Source organism: Camelus dromedarius, chromosome 11, assembly GCF_036321535.1.
Source record: "Camelus dromedarius isolate mCamDro1 chromosome 11, mCamDro1.pat, whole genome shotgun sequence".
NCBI classification, from domain to species: Eukaryota; Metazoa; Chordata; class Mammalia; order Artiodactyla; family Camelidae; genus Camelus; species Camelus dromedarius.
Window position 1 is genome coordinate 25,993,444 of NC_087446.1, and position 23,236 is coordinate 26,016,679.

Genomic DNA, 23,236 nt, shown 5'->3' on the forward strand with positions numbered 1-23,236 from the left:
ATGGTATACTTGTATATTAGTACATCAAATACATTTTTAACATTCAGATAGCTTAGATCCTTAGTTGAAAGTACTATTATGGAAGCATACATTTAAAAGTTACTGTAAAACTGTACATTAAAATGAATTTTCAATCTTATTTAACATCATATGTGATTTCCATGGCTGTTACTCTAATTACTTCAGTATGAATTTGGTTTTGAAGGCAGTGGTGTGTTTTTCACTTTTTATCAGCCTTTCAGATAGAGAAATTGTAATTCTAGTCTATATGTGTGGCTTTTGCTCAGGTATAAAGTCTGGAAAAATATTTTCATAAATTGATAATCATTAGTGCATGCTTATTCATTGGGTTGCAGTGGCTGTATTGCAAAATTCTTTAATTTCCTAAGGATTTTAAACTGCATCTACATTTTTCTGTCATTTCCTTTCAGTTTCCATGGACTTCACTCAATAAGGTCTGCAAGTTATCCTTCAAAAAATAAACCAAAGTTAAAATAACCCTGTTCCAAGAGATACTGATTCAATCTTTTATTTCTGTAACTTTAACCTTTTATATTCTTGTATACCTTTTGTAGCAAAATATAATGCACCAGGATTTCTACAAGGTCTAGTCATATTCTGCAGATATTAATGTGTGTGTGTGTGTTTGAATATCTTCTGGAGGCTGTTTTTCTAAGATGTTTTTAAATAATGCCCCATAGTCTGTCTTTAGTGGACCAAGTGATTAAACTGCAACATTCCAGGATGTAACTATTCGTAAGCAAGTATATTACAGTATTGACATTTTACAATCCAACATTTTATAATAACTAAGCACTAATAAAACCACTGTGCTTATCCAGCAAAGGATAAGAAATAGGGCATATATTTAGAAATCTTTAAGGAGGCTATAATTGGATGGTGCTGCAATCCCAATAGAGACAAGTAACTTGGTGCCAGTCCCTACCACATGGCTACTTTTTTTTGTGGATCTCAGTTTCTGTCAAACTAACTGGCTTCTAGGCTCCAGTAAGAACACCTTCTCCCAACTGTTTTAAGGATGCTGGTAGTTTCCTGTTATTAACATCTTAGTCGCCCCATGATCCTTTATCCCAAAGATAGCCATACAGTAAAAGGTGGTTACCAAGCACTGTTTCGTGCACAATACGTTGATGTCTTCCTGTTGCCTACCTGAGATCTGGGTCACTGAGGGGCTACTGTCAGGTTCTTTTCAAGTTGCCTCCTAGAATTGGCTTTGTTTGAGTGCTGCATCCTTGCTCTGATTTCCTTTCAGATGTACCTTCTCTCCCTAGTGGTACCCTAAATTGAGTCATGCCTCACCTCTCTCCCTAGCCATGGGATTCAGGCATAAATCCAGTCTCAGCCAATCAGAATCCTTTCTAGGAATTGATAAAAATGCCAGGAAGAAAGGAATCTTCTTTTGAGTTTGTGGCCATTAAGGACGGTGCAACCCTGTCCCTGCTGGGGGCCATATGGTAGAAAGAACCTGTCTGAATGTGGGGCCAACATCAAAGGACAGAGATCTGATAACACTTTTCAATTTCCTGGATAAATGTGGGGAAGAGTGCTCTGTTACTGCGAAGTGCAAATCAGCTCACAAAACTCTCCAATCATAAACATATTCATCTTCCAGCTTGCCAAAAAGGAGTTTTGAGTAGAGTGGCATGGTGGTAGGAGAGGAGGTCATTCAAGATAAAATTAATGTGGGGTCACAGGCACAGAAAAGGGGGATAAATATGGGTGTCTGGATGGTTGCTGAAGAGTGAAGGAAGTCTGAAAACACAACACGCAGCAGACATTGATCTCCACACATTCATTTCTGTGTTTCTGGCCCTTTCTGCCACTTCCGATGTCTGAAACATCCGCACTTTTTATTCCATTGTGACAAATCTTCCCTAACTCTTTGAAGTCAGAGCCCTTTACTGTTACTACCCCTGGTGCTAACATCTGTGACTAAGCTCCTGGCTGCTTTGGGATTTTTTTTTTTTTTAACCGAATGCCATAAATCAGAGAAAAGGAGCTGATCTAAAATTAAACTGTTTATTCATAAAGCAGCAACATTTTTTTTGTGTGGTAGGAAATAAAACATTTTAAATGCCAATGAGGGAATTGTTAAAAATAACATCTAAACAATCAATTTTGAATGAACTGTTTCAGTGTATGTTTTCTTAAACGTCATTGAACAACTTACTCCGTGCCACGAATGGGTGAGTTTCTGACAGCAGCTCAGTATCAGCTGGGACTGAAAATCAGTAATACATATTTTTTTTTACCAGGTTACGTAAACTTTACTGAGGCCAGAAACATTTTCTTTCAGCTGGTCCCAGCTCCTAGCACTGGGCTGGCCACTTACTCTGGCCCTACTTTGATTTTATGCATGAATCCCTTGTGAATTGCCATCTCTGTCTTAACCTTGGTCAGAACACTTAACATTTGTGCTACCAAGTAAATTTCTGTTTGAATCAGCTAGAACTTTTAAAAGGAACCATGGTTATTGACATGCTTGGATTTGCTCATAGTCATGTTATCAGTGATTAAATAGAATAAGTTAAATATGTCATTATTTAAGTTAAATATAAGTTGTTATTTATAGCCAGTTATAAGTAATTATTCTTACTTGTAAGCAGCATGACTCTGTAAATTACTATTATTTCAGAATTTCAGCTGATTCTGACTTCTCTGACACATCAAGAATGAGCAGATTGAATCTTAAAGGGTATTTGTTGGCCTGAGTGATGGGTGTATGCATGTTCAATCTAGTATTTATTTACCTATACATGTATGTTTTTATATTATATTTTGTAATTATACTATACTAGATACTAAAAATTACAAGTGTATATTTTTTATATAGACTGATCTTCCTTCTCTTAAGATTCTCTTTCTCTTAGTTGGGGCAGGGTCAGGGTAGAATGGGAAGTGGGCTCTTCTTTCCCATTTGGCTCTCTGAGGGAGATGGAATCTGTGAACATTTGCCCACGGGATCTCTTTGTCTTATTAAATGCAGTTTTTAAGTATCTCTCTCCTTGGTTGATTGGAAGGTCCATGAGTATGAAGATTGTCTCTGGCCTCTGATCTGGCATATTCCCAGTGCCAGGACAATGCCTTGCTCAGCATAGGTGCCTAAAACCTCTCTGGTGAAGTACAAAATTTGCCCATGGAATTATTATTGAATAAATGCATTCCTCAAACAATTTTACTCAGACAGGATACAACACCTAGCATTATTTTTGACTTTATAACTTTGGGTAAGTAATATCTCTCAGACTCATTTTTCTCATTATAATATCTTCTTTAATAAGGTTGTCCTGAGGATCAAATATAATTAGGTAAAGTTCCAAGCACGATATTGCTGTCTAATAAGTCCTCCATGGTTACCATATCAGGGATCTTTTGTAGCACAGCAGAAATACAGGAGAACTTGTCTTAAAAAGCTAAAGTGTTCCTGCTGAATTTTTTTTCTATGAAATGAGATCTTTAGGCACTCTCCCATGGTTACAATTCCACTACAGAATTCAGTTGTGTGAGAAGGACCAAAGGTAAAATAGCTCCTAAGCCCAATTTATTTCTTAAAAAAAAAAAAAAAAAAAAAAAAGTAACATAATTTAGCAGCACACAAAAAGGAAATAAGAGCTAATTTATGTATTGACTCTAGTGCTCAACCACAGAAAGTATGATTTGTTGTGCCAGTGTAAGAACACATCTAAGAGCATCCAGGTCCCATCTTTTCCCACGTTTCACATTAGGTCACAACTGACTTTCCACATCCGTGAGGTATTACAACAACATGTCAAGGCAGTTTGAGATTTAATGGCAGAATGTACGTTCGAGTGTGAGGGAGATCAGCTTTGAGCTGGGCAGGAATGAATATCCTTTCCAGTTGAGAAGAAACAGAAGGCATCAAAGCTTCAACTGTGGTTCAGTACAAAGTAAAACAGTAACTGGATGTTTGGGGATTCCTTTGGCACTGATCTGTAACGAGGGGGAGGAAACTAAGGCCAGACACATGTTATCATTTTGCCAGCCAGAGGGAAAATTTCTCATAATTTTTATGTGTGCTTTCTTTTAAAGACAGCCCCACCCTCTCCTGCTTACTTTTTGCAACTTCAGGATTAAATGGCATCTTCTAGATTTGCTTTAAACAGAAATGTGTGTATATATATAGCATAGCAGAAATATTGGAAATATATATATATAATAAAAAGAAAGTACAAAGGTAAATAAGTTTGTCCAGCAACTAAAACTTCATGGTTGAATTGTGTAATTTTTATGAGGGTATAAAATATTTAGACAGCCTGTGTTTTGCAAAAGTCATTTTGTGTTTGGCTATTGCTTCTCCATTTTCACCCCTTGCAAACAATCCTCTCTCCAACCTCTGCTCCTCCTGGTTATGTTTAAATTTAGAATCAGATTCCCTTTCCCTTCCACCCTCCTCTCTAAGCATTTTCCTTTCTTACCTTTCAACAAATCCTTATTGACCGCTTACAGTTAGGTAGGTTCTCCACTAAAAGCTTTTAATACATTATCTCATATTCTTCGTGATAACCTTAGGCAGTAGATAATATTTTTTCCCGTTAAACAAGAAACAGCTGCTAGAAATTAAGACTTAGAAAAGTAAGAAGTTTGTTCAGAAGTCCAAGGCCACAAAAGTAGAAGGTGGTAGAGCTGAGCTTCATTTTCACATTAACTTCAGATTCTATGTTCTTAAACACTGAGCAATGTTGTCTCTTAGTGCAAAGAGCATCGAAATAGCAAGATAAACATTTTTATGCATATACAAAAACTGCATAGTCTCATAAATCTCAGAAGCCTGCATTATACATTTTGCCATCCATGCTTTTCCACAGCAAGTCAGAGGATGGTTGAGCATTCTAATATAGGAGGTTGGAGGTACATGAAAAGATGCTCAACATCACCAGTCATTGGGGAAATGCAAATTAAAACCACAATGTGATATTACCTCACACTTGTTAGAACAGCCGTCATCAAAAACTAGAGATAACAAATGCTGGTGAGAACGTGAAGAAAAGGGAACCCTGATTCACTGTTGTGGGGATTGTAAACTGGAACAGCCACTATTGAAAACAGTACAGAAGATCCTCAAAAATGAAAAATATAACTACCATATGATTTAGCAGTTCTACTTCTGGGAATATATCTAAAGGAGATGAAAACATTGACTCGAAAAGATATCTGCACTCCCATCTTTATTTACAGTAGCCAAGACATGGAAACGTGTGTGCATTGACGGAGGAATGGATAAAGAAGTTGTGGTATATTTATACACATCAAAATATTATGCAGCCATAAAAAATAAGGAAATCCTACCATTTGCAACAACATGGATGTACCTTGAATACATTATGCTAAGTGAAATAAGTAAGACAGAGAAAGACAAATACTTCATGATCTCACTTGTATATGGAATCTAAAAAACCAATAAACCAAAAAAAACAAGCTCATAGAAAGAGATCCAGAACTGTGGTTATCAGAGGCAGAGGGTGGGCAGAAGAGAAACTGGAGAAAGGTGGCCAAAAGTTACAAATTTCCAATTGTAAGATAAATAAGTACTTGGAATATAATGTACAACATGATGATTATAGTTAACACTGTTGTATGATATATAGGGAAGTTATTAAGGGAGTAAATCCTAAGAGTTCTCATCATAAGAAGGAAGATTTTTTTCTTTCTTTTCTTTATATAAGATGCTGAATGTTAGCTTTGCGATAATAATTTCACAGTATATGTAAATCAAACCATCACACCATACCTTAAACATACACAGTGGTATATTATATGTAAATTATTTCTCAGTAAAATTGGTGAGGGGGAACAATGAAAGCTTAGAACCTTACCTTTCCAAAACAGATTGCTGCAAGACAGATTTTTGATTTGATGTAACATGTCTTGGTTTTCTATATTTGATTGGCAAAATGTTACTTCCCAATGAATTTATAGGTCTCTGGGCAAGTACCAAAGTGATGAAATATGCAGAGAACTTTAACATGTAATTAAGAATACCTTCAGGTGAGATGAAAGATACTCTTCCTTGCTGTATGTTTACCAGTTGTAGTGCAAGAGTAGAGCTGGCTTTGCTTAGCAAAAGACTTTGTTTTGTCCACTTGTGCTTCCATTCTCTGTATTGTTTGAAAGAGTTTGCCTTACCACAGAAAAAAAATCACACATTGAAATTTTTATTAAACCAGTGTACTGCAGAAACTCACATGTTTAAACAGACTGCCGAGAAATGAACATAAGTAATTTTTATTTCTTATTTATCCACTACTATTCCAGCTTGTCCAGGATGAATGTATAGATGAAAACATATATATATATTACCTTGGAAAAAATTAACTGCTTTTGGACTGGTGACAACAAAGTTATACATGCAGTAACTTGTGGTTACAATTTTAAGTGGCATTAAATACTGTAGATCTAAATCTGTATAGCTCAGAAGTGTAATCATCCAGACTCTCCCCTGGCAGGAAGATATTGTAGGCACAGCTTTGTTTCTTTATTGATAATTCTGTCTGCTCTACATTTCAAAAGACTTTCCTGAGGCTTTGCCCTGTGTTGGAAGCAAGCTCCAGCAACTCCAGTTATGTAAACGATACCACAATTATATAATGTTCTTTTATTTTTTCAACAAAGCAGAATATCCTTATACTACAGATGAATTCTCTGGGAAAATCTAAGATTGCACAGACTAAAAACTATTACAAATGAGAACTTCAAAAAAGATTACCAGAAAGCAATGAATTCAAAGTAATAAGTTTTTCCCTCTACTTTTATAATTTTACCTGGCAATTGTTGGGTTTGAATTGTACATTATTAACTCTAAGAAATATACTTTAATATGGACTTAATGCCACAGATATGTGTATACATATATTCATATATGTATACGTGTATCAATAGCTTACTTCTTATTGAGGTACTGGTACATGTATCTTGACACATACAGCTCCCTGGCCCAAATTCTCTATTCCATTGGCACATAAAATTCTTCTTTTATCCAAATGAGTCAGTAGATCTGGGAATTTGTGTGAGTACAGGTGCAAGTTGTTCTGTAAATAAGTCAGTTCCCTCTATGAGGACAAATTACACTGTACATGCACAGTACTATGGCCAGAGCAAGGGCTCTGTAGCCAGACACACATGGGTCCAACTCCCCTGTTTTCTAATTATTAGCTGGATTACCTTAAGCCTCAGTTTCCTCATCTAAAATGGGGATGGTAATCTCTGATACAGAGGTGGGGTAGGAAGATGCTTGAGAAATGAAATAAGATCAAAACTAAAGCAGATTCAGAGATAACATCAGCTGCTTTTGCTGCTGGTGCTGATAAAGCCCATTATTATGAACTCTGTGCCAGGGACCATATCAAGTGATTTACATACACTCTTAAGTCTCTCAGCAACTCCATTTACACAACTTACTGTTCTTCGTTTGCACAAGGTAGATGATTCTTGGGGAAATTAAAATGAAAATTGTCTAAGGTATTACCATTAGTAAATGGAACATGGGATTTCAAATCTAGATCTTCGTGACACCAAAACTTGGGCTCTTTATTACCATTTTATACGAATCTTCTGGAAAGGAGCACACATTCAGTAAGAGTAGACACTTCTGTGTATGTGCATATTTATGTATTTTCCCACAAGTAAAAATTTTTCTGTCAGTTATCCCATGAGATCTCAATTTTAAGATTCAAATGTCACCTCATTGCTATGTGACCTACACTAAGGTCATTGCTTCTGATTTCCATTATCCTGAGTTGTATTCAAATATTTCTTCAGGTATTTTTGTTATGAAAAAAAGACAGTTATCAGAGCAATTCAACTTTTTAATTAATGTACACAGAGAAGCAATAAAGAAAATTTGGTCTTAATGCTACTGAGAATCTTGGTGTTTATGAGCTCTCCGATGTTAATAGTTATATTGAAACCTCTTTAAATTTGTATTGCTTCTATCTGGCAGGGCAGGAGAGATTGAAGAAATGTAAGTGAGAAAGAGTACTTAAAGGGGCAAGTCTTCTGAAAGGAGGGCAGAGTGTAGAATCTAGAATTTAAAAAGGCAGTTCGTCTCTAAAAGGGAGGATAGAGGTACCTAACAACTGCAACAGGAGGGTAAAGGAGTACAATTGCTAATAGATTTGGGCATTTGCCAATTGAAAGTTAAGGTAATTTCAGTCCGTTGACATTTTTCTCTGCAGTAGGAGGTGAGAATGTTTGCTGAGAATGAAGGGATGAGGGTGGAGTTGTTATGGACTGAGGAGAGTAAAGAAGGTATGAAAAGCGAATGTGTATGTGGTGGGGGACTGGGACTTCAGTGAAATCCTGCAGTAGAATGGCTTGACAGTATTCAACATACAGTTGAGGCACATGACCATTACTTTATAAAAATAACAATTCATCCTTTGTATGATTTGCTTCAGCAGCACCCAGTTGCCTGGCTTCAAGCACAGATAAGGTGGATATATCATTTCATGCAGAAATAAAAATAAAGTTTGCCAATAGATGTAGTAAAAAGAAACAGAGGAACAAAAAAGATATAAGGATCGGAAATACAATCATTGAGATGATAAACTATGGTATCTAAACTTGATGGGATGAGTGAATTCTGGAAGGCATTCATAGATAGGAAGAAAATATGGAAGACCCATAGCTTTGTGCCATTGAAGTCATGGTGGAGAATTGGACCAGTAAGCCCAAAAGATTGGAGGTTGTGGTCAGAAACTGAGATGTTTTAGTGATTTTGAAAGTAGAAATGAAGCAGTTTTTATCAACAATAACATACATCAACCTACTCTCTTAGCATAAATGCAAGTGGGCTCCCCAGTTTCTACTTTCTGTCCTAGATTTTAAGAACTCACAAAAGCAAATTACTTATGTATATATGAAAATTTTGCTTCAAATATTTATGTATAATTCATGAACTTTAAGGTATTGAATTTTGGGGGGTAAATCTATGTCTTTTTCCTAGCTTTATTGAGATATATATATGACATATGACGTTGTTTAAATTTATAGTGTACAACATGATTTATTTCACATATATTTTGTGAAATGATTACCAGATGTGAAAGTTAACACGTCCATCACCTTTTTGTGTATGTGGTGAGAACATTTAAGACCTATTCTCATAGCAACATTCAAGTATGCAAAACAGTATTGTTAATTATAATCACCTTGCTGTATTAGATTCCTAGAACTTACTTATCTTACAACTGGAAGTTTGTACCCTTTGACCAACATCTCCTTTCCCCTGCCCAAAATCTGGCAGCCACCATTCTACTCTCTGTTCCTATCAGTTTAGCTTTCTTAGGTTCCTCATGTAAGTGAGATCATACAGTATTTGTCTTTCTTTCTGACTTATTTCACTTAATGCCCTCAAGGTTCATCCATATTGTCACCAATGTCAGTATTTCCTTCTTTCTCATGCCTGAATAATATCCCATTTTATGTGTATACCACATATTCTTTTTCCATTTATCCACCAATGGACACTTAGGTTGTTTCTGTGTCTTAGCTGTTGTGAATAAAGCTGAAATAAACATGGGAGTACACAAATCACTTAGAGATAGTGACTGCATTTCGTTTGCGTCTATACCCTGAAATAGGATTCTGTGTTATATGTTAGTTCTATTTTTACAAAGTTTAGGAAGCCTCCAAACTTTCCCAGAGTGGCTGCACTAATTTATCCCACCAACAGCACACGAGTTTTCCCTTTTCTCCACACTCTTGCCAACTCTTGTTATCTCCTGTGTTTTTGATAATAGCTGTACTAACAGGTGTGATATGGTATCTCATTGCGGTTTGGGTTTGCATTTCCCTAATGATTAGTAATGTTGGGCATCTTTTCATGTAGCTGTTGACCATTTGTGTGTCTTCTTTGGGAAAATGTCTATTTGGGTCTCTTGCCCATTTCTTAACAGGATTATTTGGGTTTTTTGCTATTGAGTTGTATGAGTTTCTTACATTTTGGATATTAATCCCTTATCAGATATATGGTTTACAAATATCTTGTCTCATTCAATAAGTTGACTTTTCATTTTTTTTTTTTACGGTTTCTTTTTGCAGAAACTTTCTAGTTTGACCTAGTCCAACTTGTTGATTTTTGCTTTTGTTGCTTATGCTTTGGTATCATATTCAAAAAATCATTGTCAAACCAATGCCAAGGAGCTTCTTCCTTAAGTTTTCTTCTAGGAGTTTTATGGTGTCAAGTCTTATATTTAAGTCTTTAATCTACTTTGGGCTCATTTTTGTGAGTGGTGCAAGAGAAGGGTCCAGTTTCATTCTCTTGCATGTGATTGTCCATTTCTCCCAATACCACTTATAAAAGAGACTGTTGTTTACGCATTGAATATTCTTGGCTCCCTGGTCAAATATTAGTTGACTGTGTATGTGTGGGCTTAGTTCTGGGATCTTGATTCTGTTCCACTGATCTGTGAGTCTGTTTTTATCTCAGTACAATACTGTTTTGATTATTATAACTTTGTAACTCAGTTTGAAGTCAGAAAGCATGATGCCTCCAGGATTGCTTTGATAGTTTGATATCTTCTGTGGTTTTGATGTGTTTGGTTAGGATTATTTCTCATTCTATGAAAAATGCCATTGGAATTTTGATAGAGATTGCATTGAAACTGTAGATCACTTTGGGTAGTACGGACGTTTCAACAATATTCTTTCAGTCCCTGAACATGGGATATTTTTCCATTTATTTGTATCTTCATCAGTGTCTCATAGTCTCCACTGTACAGATCTTTCACCTCCTTGGTTAAATTTATTCCTAAGTATTTTATTCTTTTTGATGCAGTTGTAAATAAGATTGTTTTCTTAATTTCTCTTCCTGATAGTTCATTGCTAGTGTGTAGAAATGCAACTGATTTTTATATATTGATTTTGTATGCTGCAACTTTACTGAATTCATTTACTAGTTCTAGCAGGTTTTTGGTGACATCTTTGGGATTTTCTCTATGCAATATCAAGTCATCTGTAAACAGAGACAGTTTTAGTCCTTCCTCTCCAATTTGGACGCTTTCCATTTCTTTTTCTTGCCTAATTGCTCTGGCTAGTACTAGATTGAATAGAAGTGGTAAAAGTTGATATCCTTGTCTTATTCTTGATTTCAGAGAAAAACCTTTCAGCTTTTCACCATTGAATATGATGTTACCTGTGAGCTTGTCATATATGACAAACATACCTTTGTTATGTTAAGGTATGTTTCCTCTATACCTACCTTATTGATAGTTTTTGTCATGAGCAGGTGTTCAATTTTGTCGAACACTTTTACTACATATATTGAGATGATTACATGATTTTTATTCTTTATTTTGTTAATGTGGTGAATCACAATATTTGTGTATGTTGAACCAATCCCTAAGATAAAATCCCACTTAACCATGGTGTACGGTTTTTGTGATATGCTGTTGAATTCTATTTCCTAGTATTTAGTTGACAATTTTTGAATCTATGTTCATCAGGTATTATGGCCCGTAATTTTATTTCTTTGTAGTATCCTTGTTTGGCTTTGGTATCAGGGTCTTGTAAAATGAGTATGAAAGTGTTCCTTTCTCTTCAGATTTTTTGAAGAGTTTGAAATGAATTGGTATTCATTTTTCTTTAGGAGTTTGGTAGAATTCGCTTGTGAAGCCATTTGCTCCTGAGATTTTCTTTGTTGAGAGGTTTTTGATTACTGATTCATTCTTATTTGTTATTGGTCTGTTCAAATTTTCCATTTTTTCATGATTCAGTCTTGGTAGGTTGTATCTTCCTAAGAATTTATCCCCTTCTTCTGGGTTGTTCAAGTTTTTTGTCAAATAATCATTCACAGTAGAGTCTCATCTTTTGTATTTCTGTAGTATCAGTTTTATTGTTTCCTCTTTCATTTGTAGTTTTATTTTAGTCTCCTCTCTTTATTTTAGTTAGTCCCTCTAAAGTTTTGTCAATTTTCTTTGATCTCTTCTATTATTATTATGGTCTGTATTTCACTTATTTCTGCTCTAATCTTTATTTTTTTCTTCCTTTGGCCAACTTTGGGCTTAGGTAGTTCTTCTATCTCTAGTTCCTTGAGGTGTAAAGTTAGGTTGTTTATTTGAGATTTTCCTGTCTTCTTATTATAGGTATTTATTGCTATAAACTTCCCTTTTAGAACTGCTTTTGCCTATCTTATAATTTTTCTGTATATTATGTTTCTTTTTTGTTTGTCTCCAGATATTTTTTAAATTCTCCTTTTGATTTCTTCTTTGACCCATTGGTTTTTCAGGAGTATGTTGTTTAATTTCCACATATTTATGAATTTTTAAATGTTTCTCCTATTATTGATTTCTAATTTCATAATACTGTGGTCAAAAACATATTTGATATGATTGCAATCTTCTTAATTTTGTTTGTTAGAATTAGTTTTTTTTCTAGCATATGATTTATCTTGGAGAATGTTTCAGATGTGCTTGAGAAGAATGTGTATTTTGCTGCTGTTGGGTGCAGAGTTCTGTCTACAAATTTAGGTCTGTTTGATCTATAATGTTGTTCAGATCTATTGTTTCCGTATTTATTTTTCATCTGGGTGACCTATCCAGTGTTAGAAGTGGGGGATTGAAGTCCCCTGCAGTTTGGTTAATATTTGCATTATATATTTAGATGCATGGTTATTGAATTCATATTATTTATAATTGTTATAGCTCCTTGAGAAATTGACCCCTTTATCATTATATAAATGATATATAAATGACCTCTTCTTTGTCTCTGGTGATACTTTTTGACTTAGACTATTTTGTCTAATACCAGTATAGCCATTTCTGCTCTCTTGATTTCTGTTTACATGGACTATCTTTTTCCATCCCTTTACCTTCAGCCTATGTATGTCCTAAAAGCTAAAGTGAGTCTCTTCTAGGCAGTATGTAGCTAAATGTTTTTCCATACATTTAGCTACTCTGTTTTTTTAATTAATGAATTTAATTTATTTGCATTTAAAGTAGTTAATGATAGTTAAGGACTTAATATTGCCATTTATTAATTGTTTCTTCCTCTCTTGCTATCTTCCTTTGTGACTTGATGATTTTTTGTGATAACACTTTGATTAACTTCTTTATCTTTTTATATGAGATAAAAAGCATATTTATTCATGTAGTTCTGATTACAAGAATTGTCTACCTGATGTTAATGCCTTGCGCATGGGTGTTGGTGGTGATATTATTGAGATGCCTGTTGATGGCATGTATTTTTCCAGTGTCAATTTTCCTCTCCTGTCCATATTTGTTTATGAATTTTGTTATGAAAAGGGAAGAGATTGTTTGGGATTGAAAGTAAAAATTAAAAAAAAAACATTGTTCTATCCTCTGTGTTCCCTGAAGCCTTGCATTGCTATTTTCACATTTGAAAAAGCGATCACCTCCTCCAGTCTTTATTAACTGGCTCTGGCAGAGAAAGCCCTTCACTAGTTAGCCCAGCTAGAGATTCTGGAGATCTCTCAGACTTCTATATGAATGTGCTCACTTCTTTTGTTCCCTCTTGAGGAAGGGGGATGCTTTAGAATTCTACGCCTTCTTTCCATCCTCCAAATTCAGACCAGGTGCTGAGAGCCTCCCTTTATTTTCCCTAGGGCCATGCCCTGAAGTGTTCAAGGCTGTACACCTTTTCCCTATCCTGCAGTCAAGTTGGCTGTAAAATCTGCAGCTGATACTGAGATCCATGTGCTGTTTGCAGGGGCTTGCAGAGCCATCTGTGGAGGTTCCCCAGATAATTCAGCTAAGCCCAACCCCTCCATGTTGGATGTGGAATGGGACAGAGGTGAGCCTCCTGGGTAGCACCCCACAAGCCTGGGGAAGCCTGGTGCTGACTTTGCTCTCACCTTCCTCTTGGGAGAAACTGTGGGCCAAGGGGAGCCTCTCCTGGCACTGAGCTGTGCTCTCTCAGCTGGACTCTGGGGCTCCCATTAAGATATTCTTTTCTATGAGTGGTTGCCAAATTGGTGTTTCTGTGGGGAGATAAGGTCCAGAACCTCCTATTCCACCGTCTTGGTAAGAACTTTCTTGTAAAAGTCCTATTAAAGAGTTTTACTAAATTGTTAAAATAATAATAGTAATCAACACTTGACAGTGAACAAATTGCTTTTCACTGACTGTTATCCAATTATTAAGAAAATTAATTCTCACTTCACAGATTATTTAACTGAGGTCTGAGAACTGAAGTTAAGATCAGTACCTCACATAGTCAAACAGAACACAAATCTAAGTCTTGGTCCTTTGTTAAGACTATGCTCTTTAATTTTCACTATGCTTTCCTAGTGAATAACATATTTTGATAGTTATTTACAATTAGAAAATTGAGAAAATATTTTGCGTAATTATTTTATAATATTATTAAGTCTATTTTTTTAAAAACACTTTAATATTTATTTGGTTGATCCTCTAAGAAAAGCCATCAGTGCCTACATATACTTTAATACTTATTGAAATAAACTGGTGTTTGTGGCAAAAAGTAGTTTCACTTATTCTTGAAGTATCTTGGAATTTATTTCCAAGATTAACTGTCATGTTAGAATACTTTTTGTCTCAATTATGCAAAATTGGTTAGATTTCAACTATCACATTGTTTTAATACCACAAATCAAATGATTTTTAAAACTTTAGTTGAATAAAAATAATGTAGAGAGATTGTTAAAATGCACATTCAAACGCACATTCCAGGGTGTCTCCCAGAAAATGATTACTGATGAGTTTGGGATGAGAAACAGAAATCAACCTCTTTAAGAAACACCCCAGTTGATTTGATGCAGGTGATTCTTGGATCACACTTTAAGAAACAGTTTTCTTGAATTTTATTTTTTAATTTGCATTAATTTATTTAATTTTTGATAATATAGCAAGTGACCTTTAATGATATATCTAAGACTTTAGATACTGTGACATCTGATAATAACAGTTACAAAGCACATGTAGATAATTTACCACCTATACTTTATTTTTAAATGCTAAAAATTCTAGTTCTATAGCAAACTGTAATCTTAAGTAGTAGAACTGTCTGTATAACTAAATTTGGATCTTAACTCAATATTCTTGAAGTTGGTTCTTTGAGCCCTTAAAAATTATTGATACAATTACTTTAGGATCTCTCGCTTTTACTTTTAATGGAGAATCAGAATACGGTAACTTTGAATTGAGAGTTTGTCAACATATTTTGAATGACCAATAAACATTAAAAAAAATCATTCTTCTTAGTGGTCAGGGAAATGCAAATTAAAACTACAGTGATATGCAGTTTCCCACACTAATGGGTACACCCTAAACTCATGAAGTGAGAACTGGAGATGAGAGAAGGTTATTAGCATTTCATTGCACATTTCATATAGTTAGTGTGCTTAAAACATATACCTTATTAATTGTACTATTTTTAAATTCAAGTAAGTGAAAGTGAAATATTTTGTTTGCACCATTCGTTTGGGATGTGCTTTCAAAAGCCACTGCAGTGCTCATTATAACAATTTCTTCTCTTTGTAAGCAAACATTTGGTAATTCATTCCAGGCTTACTCTACAGATGAATTTCTAAACTTTCTGAGGCAACAGGACATGCATATGACATAACATGACATGTAAAACACATGGAGGACAAGAAAACATGTAATTAAATTCTAGCCTTTCCTTTCAGGCTTGCCTTTCTTCTTTAGCTACCTCTCATATAGCCAAGGACATGGCTTTGTATAGTACAAACGCTCAATAGTTCTTTTCTGAGTTTTAATACTGTCGTTTAGTTGATAAAGAATAATTGGGCTCATATGTCCTTTTCTTTTTCTTTCAAAAAATACTAACTGAAAGCATAAGTTAAGGGCGTTCATCCTTGCCATTCTGCTCTTACTCTTTAACTGTTTGGATAGACAATAAGAGTAAATAATATTTATGAACAAGTGCTCCATGTGCATGTAGATGAATGAATAAAAAAGATGATGCATTCAGAAAATGGCCCTGCTTTCACTACTCTGCTGCTCCTTCCTAACTAAAGGATTCCCAGCGCATCTCCAGTGTACTGACAGTGCCTTTGTGTGACTATGCTCGGTGTGTTTTGTCTGTGAAACCCTTACCGCTCTGAAGTGCTATGCAGTAAATATGGAAATGGAATGCTAGGTGTGACACCGACTTTTAATCACCTCCTTATTGGGTTTATACCAAAAAAAAATAGGAAATGTTCTTTGCCACGAAGGAGGGGACATGTACTGTCGAGGCATGGACACATGTCATAATAACACCCAATTCCCATGCAACATTAGGCTTCTTTTTGAGGAGCAGATAAAATCCAAAGGACAATGATTCTATCGGATTTGGCTGAGAAACAGTCAACAAACTCCAGCTGGTATCCACGCTAGATACAAGAGGAAAGCAAACAGAGTTCATTTTGCAGTCGATGTAAAGTGTTTTTTAGTGGAAAAACAAACTAACGCAACTTATAGTGCCCTATTTTATATACTTTGCTGCTTTACTTACTATAAACACTGGTGAACTTAAAGGTAGTTATTTTTGGTGTGCTTGTCTAAATATTGAGCTAGTAGACATTTGTTGATCATTCGTCCATTTAGAGTCAACTACAGGGCAAGTGTAAGGTGTGAAGATGGATGGGACCAGAATTTGTAAATTAGTGGCAGTGTACACCAGGAAGAGCTGCTGGTGGTTTTGCTCCTTTTGAAGTTTTGCATACTGATTCAGAGCAGGTTAAAATTGAGGGTATTTTACAAATAAAGGCTATAATTAAAAACCTGCTTATCCTTTTCCAATCTTCTGTTAATTTAACTCATTTATGATTTTTTAGGCTCATGAAAAAGTGAGTTTTTTATAATAAGAATTTCAGAAGAAGGGGTTACTGAAATTGTCTCTTTGACTCTGTGATTAATACCCAAATCTCCTTCAAGTCCCGTAGCAAGGGCTGTTTATCTCATATCTGGAGGTTCACTTCTATCCTCAAATCTCAACCTGATCTTGCTGTTTGCAGGGGAAACTTTCTTATTTCTCAGTAGCAAAATTGCCTTAGCATTTGTAATTGTTTATGTGATTATATCCCAACTCTTTCCTTTTGACCAATACACTCTTTTGTACCATAGTCTGATACTGAGTATCTGTCTAGTGCCTCATTCTCTGTCTTTTGCCTAAATTTCCATCAGAATTTTCTGCTTCCAATATCCTTCTATAATAGTGTTTTAATGAAGGCTCTGCATCAGGATGAACTGTGAAGTTTTCCTAAAACAGAGATTTTTTTAAGCCATACTTCAGTCAGATTTGTATTTAGAAGGTCAGGGCTGGAATCTAGGCTTCCACATTTAAAGAGTGTCCACAGGCCTCACCCTCCTGCTCTGACTTTGTCCAAGAGGTTGCTTCATCTCACCTCCAGCTTCCATCCCACCTCTGTCTGATCTGTTTACCAGCCAATAGCTCTCATGGTATGAAAATCAAGATAGCACAGTTAGAGCTGAGGCAGAATCATCAGAAAAAATAGTATATATTTATTTGTGATATATGCTTATATATGTTTATGAAGTTACTATTATGAAAGGTAAACATGTATCTATATTTTAGTCTTCTCTTTTTGGTGTTACTCAAAAATGAATAAGAAAAAGAGAACATATCAGAAAAAAATTTTAAAACAGCATGTGAAACTTATTGAAATCCTTAAATTTAGGGGTTCACAAAATTTTGTGTGCATAAAAATTACTTGGAGATCTTGTTAATTAAATATAATACATATCTAATGTGTTGCAATATACTAGATATGTATTTTATATATATATATATGTATATAATACACACATAAACACACACACGTTTTCTCCCAAAGTTGGTCTGGAGTGAAGCCCAGGAATCTGCATATTTAATAACCACAGGGAGTACAGATTGTCTTTAAACTGTATCTTGAGAAATAATGCCTTAAACCAACTAACACCATGTATCTTGGCTTTCATCACGATTTTTTAAGAAAAAGTTCTTATTTTTAACCTTTCTACCTGGTATGTTCATTTTTGACCCTATGGGTGAGATACATGATCATTGAAAAACAAAGATAGTTGATGCCTTTCAGCAAGTTTTACTCTAAATGCAATGTAATTATTTTTATATTACAGTCTATCATGAGGCTCTACCTCTTGATTTATTTTTAAAAAGGAATAGCAAGCTTATTCTTTTTCAACTATGCTTGACGCTTAAGTATTAGGTAACTTGATTAGCTGTGACTAGGGCACCACCACCACCTGGTGGCAGTGAATAAAAATTACAGGTTTAATTTCTGACCACTGAATTCACACACATGATGGTGAAGTGCCAGTTCCAGCAGTTCTACTGTAAGGTATTTTATCAACATAAATGGTATTTGGAGGAAGTCTATAAATTTACTTTCTAGTGTAGGATCTTTTCTGTGTGGTAGTCCAGTCTCATCTCAGCCCCATATACAAACATTAACATCTTGCTCTTGTAGCAGAATATTAAATGTATAGTTTGAAACTTTTTACAAAATAACAAAAAAAAAAAATCAAGGCTGGAAGATGACAGGAGTAAGGCTGACAGAATTGTCTTCTTTTCCCAATGGAGACATTAATATTATTATTATTTTAATATCAGGGAATTCTTGTACCTTGTTATACTTTGCTGGCACCAACAATACCCTTATTGGTTTGTCTTTTTAAGATGAGCTAAAAGAAATGTTATATTCTGGAGAGACGAGTGTATATTTGGTCTTCAGGATTTGGCAGTATGAAGTGTGGAATGTATACATATGACAAGTAGACTGATGGATATTTTCTAAAGTTTTATTCTCACACCACTACTCTCTCTTATCCCTTTGCAATTGTGTAAACAACCAGTGGAAGAAAATAATCTTAACTTTAGAATACCTTGTGAAAGTCCTTCCCCCAAGATAATGATGACTCTTGTATTTTGTTTTTGTTTAATATAAACATTTATATAAATTTTGTTGAAAGGCACTTTAATAAGTATCAGGAAAGCAATAAGACCAAAAAATTAGAGTATAGAAAGGCAGCATGGAAGGAAAGGGTATAATTTTTACAGAGGCTTACTTTATACCTGGTGGAATGCATGGAAGTATGTTTATGATTTCAGGAGTAACTGAGGCAAAATTGCATGTCATCTCAAGCTTGTAATTTCATTAGCATATAACAGCTCTATTTACTTCTGGGAGAAGCTTAACATTAGAATAGCCCCTGGGACAGACAACATGTTAACTTAAAGTTGACCTACTGAGAGAGATTGTGATGAGTTGGAGAAAGGTAGCACCTGAATAAGGGGTTACCTGGAGGAGTAAAATATTATAAAGTCACAAGGACAGAAGAGCTAAACACAAATTTTGATGATTCTTCATTTTTGTTAAAGGCCAGCTTCTGATTTGGGCTCCCAGGCATATCCTTGGTTAAAGGTAATGCTTTTCACCCTCTCTTATCCATGCTACCTGCTTTCAAGAAGCCATATTTGGGAGCATCTAAGCTTATAATTAATCTCCCATCCCTATGTGTAGTAACACCTATAAAGTGCTCAACAATTCATTGTACAGCTCGCATTTAGTCTCTGTAGAAAAGGACTGAATGCTTCTTAACACCTGCCTAAGATACCTGACAAAAATACTACAATAACAAGGAAAATATCTAAGTTCTTTCAGTTCTTTGAAACAACATTTTTTCATCTTTAATAAAAATAGAGTCCTACCTAACATGTGTGGGTAAGATTTTTAATTTTTGTTAAAGAGAAACAAATCGTTCCCATTTGTCAGAGAGAAATCCAAGTAAAACAAGATTACATTAAATGCCACCTTTAGAGTACAGGAAACAAATAACAAAGGAATGTTCCCACCTAATCACATTTAAGCTAAAATAATACTACAGATTCTATTTCTGTTGAGTCATAGATAAGACTATTTTGTTCTGTTTAAATGCATTCCCTAAGGAGAATCTATGGGAAAAATTGGAACAAATCTTCTCCCACTATTGTATTTTGAAAGTACATGGCAAACGAGTAAACAAACAAGGATCTTCCTCTCTTTCCAGCCTCTTTTTAGTTGTCGACTCTGAACTCTGTGGTTGCTGAGTTGATGGACACATTTGTACAGGTTTTAACAGGGATCCTCCCTGTTTTAAAATAGGGGTGATCAAGCCTTAAGTGTGTCTTTCATCACTAGGTTGTGGTACAATATGGTACCCAGCCCTCAGCTACCCTAAACGATGAGAGAGAAAGAGAACTCCCAGCATGTCATAACCTCTGGGTTTGGGTGGTCAGCATCAGCATTCCCAGGCTGCAGTCTGATCCTAAACTGATGTACGCATGTCCAGCTCCGTATATACATCTGGCAATGTGTACTGCAGGCAAAACGTCCATCTACTGTGAGACAATAAAAATCTGGACACCTGACCACACACACGTCTGCACATACACACATACATACACAGTTTTAAAGTGATAGGAAAAGACATGCAGGAATTTTGAAGGTTTTATATTTTTGTCTGTGTTTGGACACAGTCTCAAACACAACAATGATGACCATTGGTTTTCCCTTAAAGGGCTACTGCATGCCCAGAATTGCTCCCTGTGGGTTTTCGGGCTGCATGATTGATGGACAAGACACTTAGTATATTTTCATTGTATTGAACATCATGGGATATGTAGCAATGAACTAATGTTGTAATGTCCAAATTAACAGAATGTATTAATAAAACTGATATAAATATGCAGTTATATATTATTCTTGAATATACTGAAGAGTGAGAATGAGTTAAGAACTGTACCAGAGCAATAATGAGTAGCCCAAAATGTATTAATCAGATCTTGTGTGCAACTTATTGTAAGAGATAAACTAGGTACATTTAATATAACAAGTAAGAAGCAGTTTCTAACCCAGGATATTTGTAATCTATTTGGAGGAACCAACTAGATATGAAGAAAATGCTTTGAAAATAATCACCGAATAATGTGGAATTTTTTCTTCCTACCAAGAAATTCAAGTCTCCCAATCCTAAGAATCAAAACTATCTTCTCTTGACTTTATAAATACCCTAAGTTGTTATAATAAAGAGCACGTTGAAACAGAATGTGGGCTGATTTAAAAAAATATTGTCTAAGATACTCTTGTTTCTCCCATTTTGACCTTCAGAAACTTGACTACTACAGTCAAGCAATGTCACTCCAGTGCAGGTATCACAATGGCTAAAGGATTCATTTTAAATAAGTTAAACAAAAATGTACGTATATACACACACACTCACATATACATACAAACACACAGATATGTATACACACATACCCTCATAAACACACGGTTATATTCATTTTTTTTTCTGTGTTGATTCATGTATAACTAACTATAATAGGGTTATGGCTGGTCCTGTGAGTAACCTCCAGTTTCTTCTCATTAAAAAACTAAGAATCCTGAAACATTGCGGTCCAAGTAACAAGTCTCTGTCCTGAGTCTGATGCATCCTATCTTCTCGCTATCCAGTGACACATTTATCCATACTCTCTGTGCTGAGGTGTCAATATTTTATTATTTGGTTTTACTTCTAAATGCATCTCTGCACTTGTCTAAGTATAGCTTCTAAGACCTGCGTCTTCCCCAATTAATTTTAATGAGAGCCTTGCTTTCCTCCTACGCCCTTGGCAAAATATTGCCTGCTTTGTTAGCTAACTACAAACACTGGCTCTAGCCAACTTCAGTGCTGTCCCCCAAGCCTAACTGGTCCCTCGCTCTTTTCTCTTTGTTAGCTCTATATTCCAGATCACTGTTCTCCCCTGCCCTTCTCTGCCACTAGGGCAACTGAGAAGGGGCTTTATTTGAATTATATTAATATCCTTTTTTTTTTCAACCAAAAAAGCTACTTCCCATGTGGAATAGATTGAGCAAAAGGAAATGGCCAGCAGAAGCAGAAAGCAACCCATCACATATCAAAGGTATATCCATCTGGGAAAACATTGAGATGGCCATGTCCTTTTGTTAGAATTGTAAGACAAGAAATAGTATGGAGCCCCAGCTCTTCTTTCATGTCTGAACCTTTGTCTAACCACAGCATGTGCCTCCAGAGGTAAGCCTGGCAAGAAAAGAATGTTTTCTTTGTTGTTTTATTGCTATTGTTGTTTTCACAATGGGCAGCTTAGTTATGCTTCAGAAATAGAAATCTAAGTGGTGAATCAGGAAGATTTTGGGTCTGAAAGAGGGGATGTGAGCTAGCACACTGCAGCATTCACAGCAGGTAGAGGCATCTGTAAGTGTCTGCCGGCACCTGCTGAATTGTGCTTCCAGTTGAAGGGAAAGGGAAATTGACATTGATAAGTGCTTACAAAACCGAGCATCAGAAGCTGACATCATTGCCTTTCTACCCAGCTGTCACGTCCATCCCAGTTTCTCTCTTGCTGCAGAATCCACCTCACACAAGGAAGGAAAATGCTGAAACTCACTTTCCCAGTTTTGCTTGTAGCCCAGACACAGGCATGTCATCCAGTGCAGGCTAAGGGACACTACTGGGCCTTCTGGGGAGAATTTTCCCCGATGAGAGAGTTGCAAAGATAAATGCTCACATTTCTGCTTTGGACATTGTAATTTAAGGACATGCTACCTGGAGCTATGGCAGCCAAGAGAATCACAGAGAAATTGACCTATATCTTTGATGCTACTGAGCATGTGCACCAACCCAGGGAATCCTTTCTTTTGTGTTTACTGAAAAATAAACCCCTTGCATTGAAATCACTGTTAGTTGAGTGTTTTGTTTCTGGCTGCCACATACATCCTAACTGAACAATACTCTGCCAGCCACTTGTAATATGATCTCTTTTAATGTTTATGATCATTCTGCCAGAGAATATTATTCTCCCCATTATAGAGTTAAGGAAACTGAGGCTGAGAAAGATGAAAAGCCTTGCCCAGTGCCCCAAATCTCTTAAGCATGGGAGGCAGGGTTTGAATCTCTGTGCCAGTGCCTGGAGTACCGGCGCCTCGCTAATTTTCATTCACTTTCTGCTGTTCAGTTGCATTGCACTGCTTCTGTGTAACTGTAAATATTTACCAACCGAGTTAGTATTGGAACCTGGCAGGGAGGGTGTAGGCATATGTGTCTTTGTCCTGAGGCCACAGCCATTACTATAAGAAGCAAGCATTGAGCACAAAGGGCAATTTGTGTTTGTTGCATGACATTTAAAAAAAGAGAGAGAGAATAGTTTCAGAGATTTCTTTTAAAAGTAAGAGGACTAGGGCATATATACCCCTCAG

General features: G+C 35.7%; 1 long non-coding RNA gene across 1 annotated transcript in view; it reads left to right on the forward strand.

The window, feature by feature from the left end:
- Positions 1-23,236, forward strand: part of LOC116156446 (uncharacterized) — a 159,745-nt gene that overhangs the window by 68,544 nt on the left and 67,965 nt on the right. The window lies entirely within an intron of this gene.